This window comes from Haliotis rubra, unplaced genomic scaffold (assembly GCF_003918875.1).
Source record: "Haliotis rubra isolate DU_JTF1 unplaced genomic scaffold, ASM391887v1 Scf199, whole genome shotgun sequence".
In the NCBI taxonomy this organism is placed as follows: Eukaryota; Metazoa; Mollusca; class Gastropoda; order Lepetellida; family Haliotidae; genus Haliotis; species Haliotis rubra.
The window spans coordinates 1,330,418-1,336,598 of record NW_025765991.1 but is presented as its reverse complement, the minus strand read 5'-3'; positions in this window follow the sequence as shown (position 1 = coordinate 1,336,598).

Below are 6,181 nucleotides of genomic sequence, written 5' to 3'. Positions count from 1 at the left end.
GATCCTCAGTAACCCATGCTTGTCTGCCTGTGAAGATCCGGGTTAGAATTGATCTTCAGTAACAACTCATGCTTGTCGTAAGAGTTGACTAACAGGATCGGGTGGTCAGGCTCGCTGACTTGGTTGTCATCGTATCCCAATTGCGTAGATCGATGCTCATGCTGTTGATCACTGGATTGTCTGGTCCAGATTGATTATTACAAACCGCCGCCATATAGCTGCAATATTACTGAGTGCGGCGTAAAACTAAACTCACTAACTCACTCTTTGGAAAAGGAATCTGTTGCTATGTATATATATATAAATTTGAGATGACCCCCGACTTGAAATGCTTCACAGTTCAACACATAATCATAAGACGGGGATCATCTAAAAAACAAATAATCTTTAATCCTGGGAAAGACGAGGGCCTGTGCAGACAATCCGATGATCGACGCCATGAGATATGATGACAGAGCATATGTGTTTATGAATCACTATGAAATAGTGATGATACCAGGTGTTCGCTAAAAGGTGAGCGTATCCTGCCTCATCGGTGGTACCCGTGTTTTATTAGCAAAGGCCAGTGAGTTGTTCACCTGAAAAAAAATCGGAAACGTATGGCACAAGTAAAATATGGGAATTGCATCGGACATCATTTTTGTCACTGATGCATTTAATGTAGAAATGTCCTCCACATGTCTACCATAAAACCATTTGAAAGCTTCTCCGGGGACTTGTAACCTCAATCGAACAACTCGAGCTAGAGTGGCATAACGCTGTTCAATTCTTGATAAAAAGAGCATGTTCGATTGTACCTCAAAAGTTACAAATGTAAACATCAAAGGCTGGAGCTTTTGCAATATTGCTCGACATGGAAGGGAAGTTGACTATAGGAAAGTTGAAATCATCCCTTTTGTCATATGTGCAGCGTTGTGGAGAGATTTCTGTCACCCTGAATCTGACGATTGTGATTTGGAGATTTTACTCTTGCTTTCCTACAGGATGCGTATTTCGTACACGGGGCTCTGAATCTTTATGCATAGATAGGAAGCAGTTCAGACGGTCTCAATTGTCTCCTTAATTTCAAGTTCAGGTGGGTAAATCATTTAAAGGGAATTGGCTAGTTGATGGTAATAGAACAGTATTAGATCATCGATACACCTATAGCTTTAATTAAATTTCTTGGCCAAATCACCTAGTTTTGATTTTCCCAGCCCAAGCAGAAATTCTCATTCATGTACATACAGAACAGATCCGCAAGGATGGAGGATAATGGGTGCGCACGGGGATACTTCTTGTAGAAATATTTTACTTCCATTTTTCACAATGAGAACGGCCAGCGTGTCACGGGTTGTTTTCTGAGTAAACTTCAAATGATGGTTGCTTTATTTTGACAAACTGTTCTGAAATTCTGAAGATAGACATATAGGTATATCTTTGTTCACCGCGTGTATTTGTGAATGCCCTATTGAGCAAGGAAAGCCGTTTTTCCTTACGTTTGTCATGTGGGATAGTGCCGTACAACATTGAAACATTGAGGGCCATATTTACGAAGACGGTTTAGACCTAGTTTTACACCAAGTCCCAGGTTAGCGTGTGTTTAAACTACGGCTCGTATTACAGAAGCAGGTTTGTCAGTGATAGTAGTTTAAACCAAGGTGTAGAGACCAGGTGTGACGATTGTGGCATTTCCGAAAAATGTTTAATATCGTCGGCAAACTTCGGAAATCGTCGGTATCGTGTACCAAGTCAGCCGAAAACGCGAGTTCAAACCAAGATTGGATCACACACCAAACCGTTTATTTTCCAAATCTGCTATTTTCGAAACAGGTTTAGAGATACATCTGGTTCAGACGAGGTGGTTTATCGTCCAATTTGCAGACCTGGTAGGGGGGTAATTTACACCTGGTTTATATGTAGAAATAAACCCCAACATTCAGAAGCATGGAACACTATGGTGATTTACTGTGAAAGCAGAAACGAACATTACTCTTTCAGTGACTAGCAGGTACCATGAACACAGATACACATTAATTTCCACTACCTGCCTGTGGAACAAATTAATGTACAACAAAACACCTCGGCGTACTAACTTGAAAGTAACAACCCAATAACACAAATTATTTGGTTTCAACTCGCAACATGAGCTAAACATTTCAATAGTCTAACCACATCGAACATATTACTTACTCAAAATGAACGTTGATATGAGAAAAACTAGAATATGGGCATATATATGTCCTTTTACTGTAAGTGCGTTACGTAACAGATTCCTTAACGCAACAAATCTTCAGACAGAACACTTCAATGTTAACAATGTAAGGATATCCAGGAGCACCATTCATCGACGTTGAAGGGCAGCCGGACTCCACTGCAGGCGACCTGCACTTTGTCCACCACTAACACCACGTCACAGACAGGCGCGTTTAGAATGGAATAGGCATCAACGTCAATGGCCTCGTCTGCTCTTCACAGATGAAAACAGAATCAGTTTGTCCTTCCACTGTGGTCGGCAGAGGATTTATAGTCGCAATGGAGAGCGAACCGCAGATGCAACTGTGGCCACGCATAACCGATTTGGCGGGGGTCGGTCACGGTTTGGACGTACTGCACCGCACGTTGTCGACGGTAATATTACCGGACAGCGTTATCGGGACGAGATTCTGGCTCCTATAGCAGTACCATTCCTCCAAGCTATGCATGGCTTTTATGGTCGACCCTCTTTACTTCAAGACGACAACGCTAGGCCTCATAGGGCCAGGATTGTCACAGAAGTCTTTAGGCAGTAGGGTGTAGAGCGGATGGAGTGGCCAGCAGGCTCGCCAGACCTCAACCCAATTGAGCATGCCTGGGATGAAGTCGGTCGACGTGTGTACACACGTCACCCAGCACCAGTGGATCTTCCAGGACTCCGCAGAGCTCTAGTAGAGGAATGGAATGCGATTCCGCAAACTTTCTTTATGAACTTGATAAGGAGCATGAGAACAGGGTGCACCTGTGTCTTGGACGTGCGAGGAGGGTACACAAGATATTGAATGATCGAGTGCTTCATGTTTGTCATTTGAGGAGGTTGGTCTATACAACTGATGCTAGTGCTGTTTGAACTTTTTGTCTGTATGTCACGGTGTCACGTTTGTCAACACATTAAACATTATGATGACACTCTTAGTTCTATTATTTCTGAGAAACTTTTCTTTACATGTGCTATATATCTTTTGACCCTTTGTTAATGACGCCTAGTATTTAGCCGTGCTTTGTAGGTATTCTTCTTGATGTTGTATTTCTGAGTTTCTTCAACTGACAAGTCCAATTGGGTAATATAGGTTTAAACTTTTTGATGAGGAAATTGAGGTTGTCCGAGAACATCTTTACTTGGGAATTCTATTTAACGGCAATGGTAAGTTTGCTAAAGGAAGTAAGAGGCTTGCAGAACAAGCAACAAGATCGATGTTTTCTGTTTTTAAAACTATTAGGGAACTTAAAATCCCAATTGACTGTCAGCTGAAACTTTTTGATCAATGCATTTTGCCAATTTTGTTATATGGGTCAGAAGTTTGGAGGTATGAAAATGAAACTACTTTTAGAAAGAACGCATCTGAAATTTTATAAGTATATACTTAAGGTAAGACAATCCACTCCAAATTTTATGGTTTATGGGGAACTCGGTAGATATCCTATTGAAGTAATCATTAAAACAAGAATCATAAGTTACTGGTGTAAAGTCATTACATCCATACATAAATTACCTCATATAGTGTATAATGTAATGGCTAATGTGTATGGGTATTCAAATTTGATCTTTTAAATGTAGTGAAAAGTATACTTCTAAATATTGGGTTATCTGATATATGGCAGTCCCAAACTTTTCCTTCTGCATCCTGGCTGAAAAACTATGTTAAATACACATTTACTGATCAATTTAAGCAATCATGGAATGCTGACCTTCAAAATTCACCAAAAGGTAAATATTACTCCTTATATAAGCATACTCAGCATACTTAGAACCTTATTTAATCAGCCTCCCATTGAAATAACGTGTCTGGTTATTAATAACAAAACTGCGAACATGCAATCACAGCTGCAGATTACCGATTGAAACCGGCAGATGGTATACCATAGACATAGAAAATAGAATATGTACAATTTGTAACCACCATGTTACATGTGACGAATTTCATATTATCTTATCATGCAGAGCTCTAGATGATGTAAGAAAAAGTATACTCCCTAGCTATTTTTGCAATAACCCCCATATTGATAAATTTATTTCCCCTATGAAATTTGACTATCATCCTTTGGCACAGAAACTGTTAAGTTTAACGAAAATTGTAGTATCCCTGTTTAGTTATACATTTATATTATATTCATATGCATATAAGCCATAATGGCACTTTGTATTTTTCAAAATATATGTATGTTATATATATCATTTTGTATGATTTATGAGAATAAAAAAATCCTGAAAAATTCCTGAATCCTGGTAACCGGGTCCTCCGTGTATACATTCTGTGAAAACAAGTGTTTTCCACGCAGAGCTTACTCCTAATGCATCTAACCAATCTGCCATCTGCCAATGTCTATACTAACGTATGTTGTGCCCTTAAACCTACACATAAGCTCCGCCCACTCATGTTTATTTATGATTACTGTGCACTTAAGACCACTGTAGGTTTTAGGGCACAACAAACGTATATGCGTGTTTGAAATAGCTGATAGTGATCACATGTACTTGATGACAGATAATTGTGGTATTTAGAATTCCCACTTGACGATTCAGCTTATGCAGGAACCAGCTGTTGTTGATGACGTATATTTTGTTGTCTATCAGTGAACTTAAGTGTTGGGAATTACCTACAATCAATCGACTTCTATACCATCACACTGACATATGTTCATTATATATTCATTGACCTATATCAAGGGTTAACAAATGTGATAGACGTGTACATATCTGGCTTAGGATGGAGTAACGTCCCTTGAACGATGTAAACATTGTGAATCGACTCGCTGAAAATCGTGTCTAAATCAAAGTTTGTAAGCAACACATCTTTCTGAAACTTGCGCAATAAGTGTATTATGCCCCTCGCATTCCTTTGAAACATGGGTATCGCATTGGAAGCATGGCGGGCTCGAATAAGAACGTTCAGTCAACCTCGCAAGACGAGTGCACGAAAACTGCGAACAGTCGTGACTACGAAAGATAGTTTCAGACTGTTATTGTTTGCCTCGTTGCTTATTGTTGTAGCGGGCGATGTAGAGGTTAACCCTGGGCTGAGACAGATAAGACTTACTGAGGAAAAAAACGTAGAACAGGTTGTGAACGAACTTAAACAAGAAATAAACGATTTGAAATCTACAATATGACAGTTTCATAGAGATATGGATTATCTTATGAGAGATAACATGGACCTGAAAATGAACATTGACACAGCCTTGAAAACCATAGTCGAAGAGATAATTTGGTATTTTATGGCATTCCAGAGAAAGAGACTGAAACTGAAACATGGACTGATTGTGAGAATGCTGTTAGGGAAGAAATCAACGACAACTTTGGTGGTGACCAGACAGATGACTCGGCTGTAGCTATAGAACGTGCTCACAGGATCGGGCAGAACGAAGCAGGGAAGAGGAGACCTATCATTGTCAGATTCTCCAGCTGGAAGGATAAACAGAATATACTGACTGCAGCACGTCAGATCTCACGCAACCTAGTATTGTGGTCGATGCAAAGGATGGTTTACATTTCATAGTTCAGTTCATCGACGTGTTTAAAAATTACGGGTTTTCGGTCACGAATGTGAAAACGGTACACGCTTGGTTTAACAACCCGATGCAGTTCTGGCAGAATCAATTCAATTTCGCCGTGTGGTGCGCGACCACCGGGGGCGGCGTGACGTTGAACGACACTCGTTGTGATGAACTGAGTCGGTCTGTATTCTCGTTTCACGTGCACTACCACATCAGACGTATCCTGAAAGAAATCAGCGCCCTGATTCCGCAGGACGCGGCGTGGAATGTCTTAAACAAACCATACGATCGACGTGCGTACGAACGCGTTTGCGGTGAATTCGAACTAGATCCGAAGACGGTTGATTGGCGTTTGACGGGTCCGAACCACGGTTTGGCCATTCCCATCGTTCACAACATGTCTCTCGCTGAAGCCAGCAAACAGCTGGTGAAAGATTGGGGTTACAAGTCG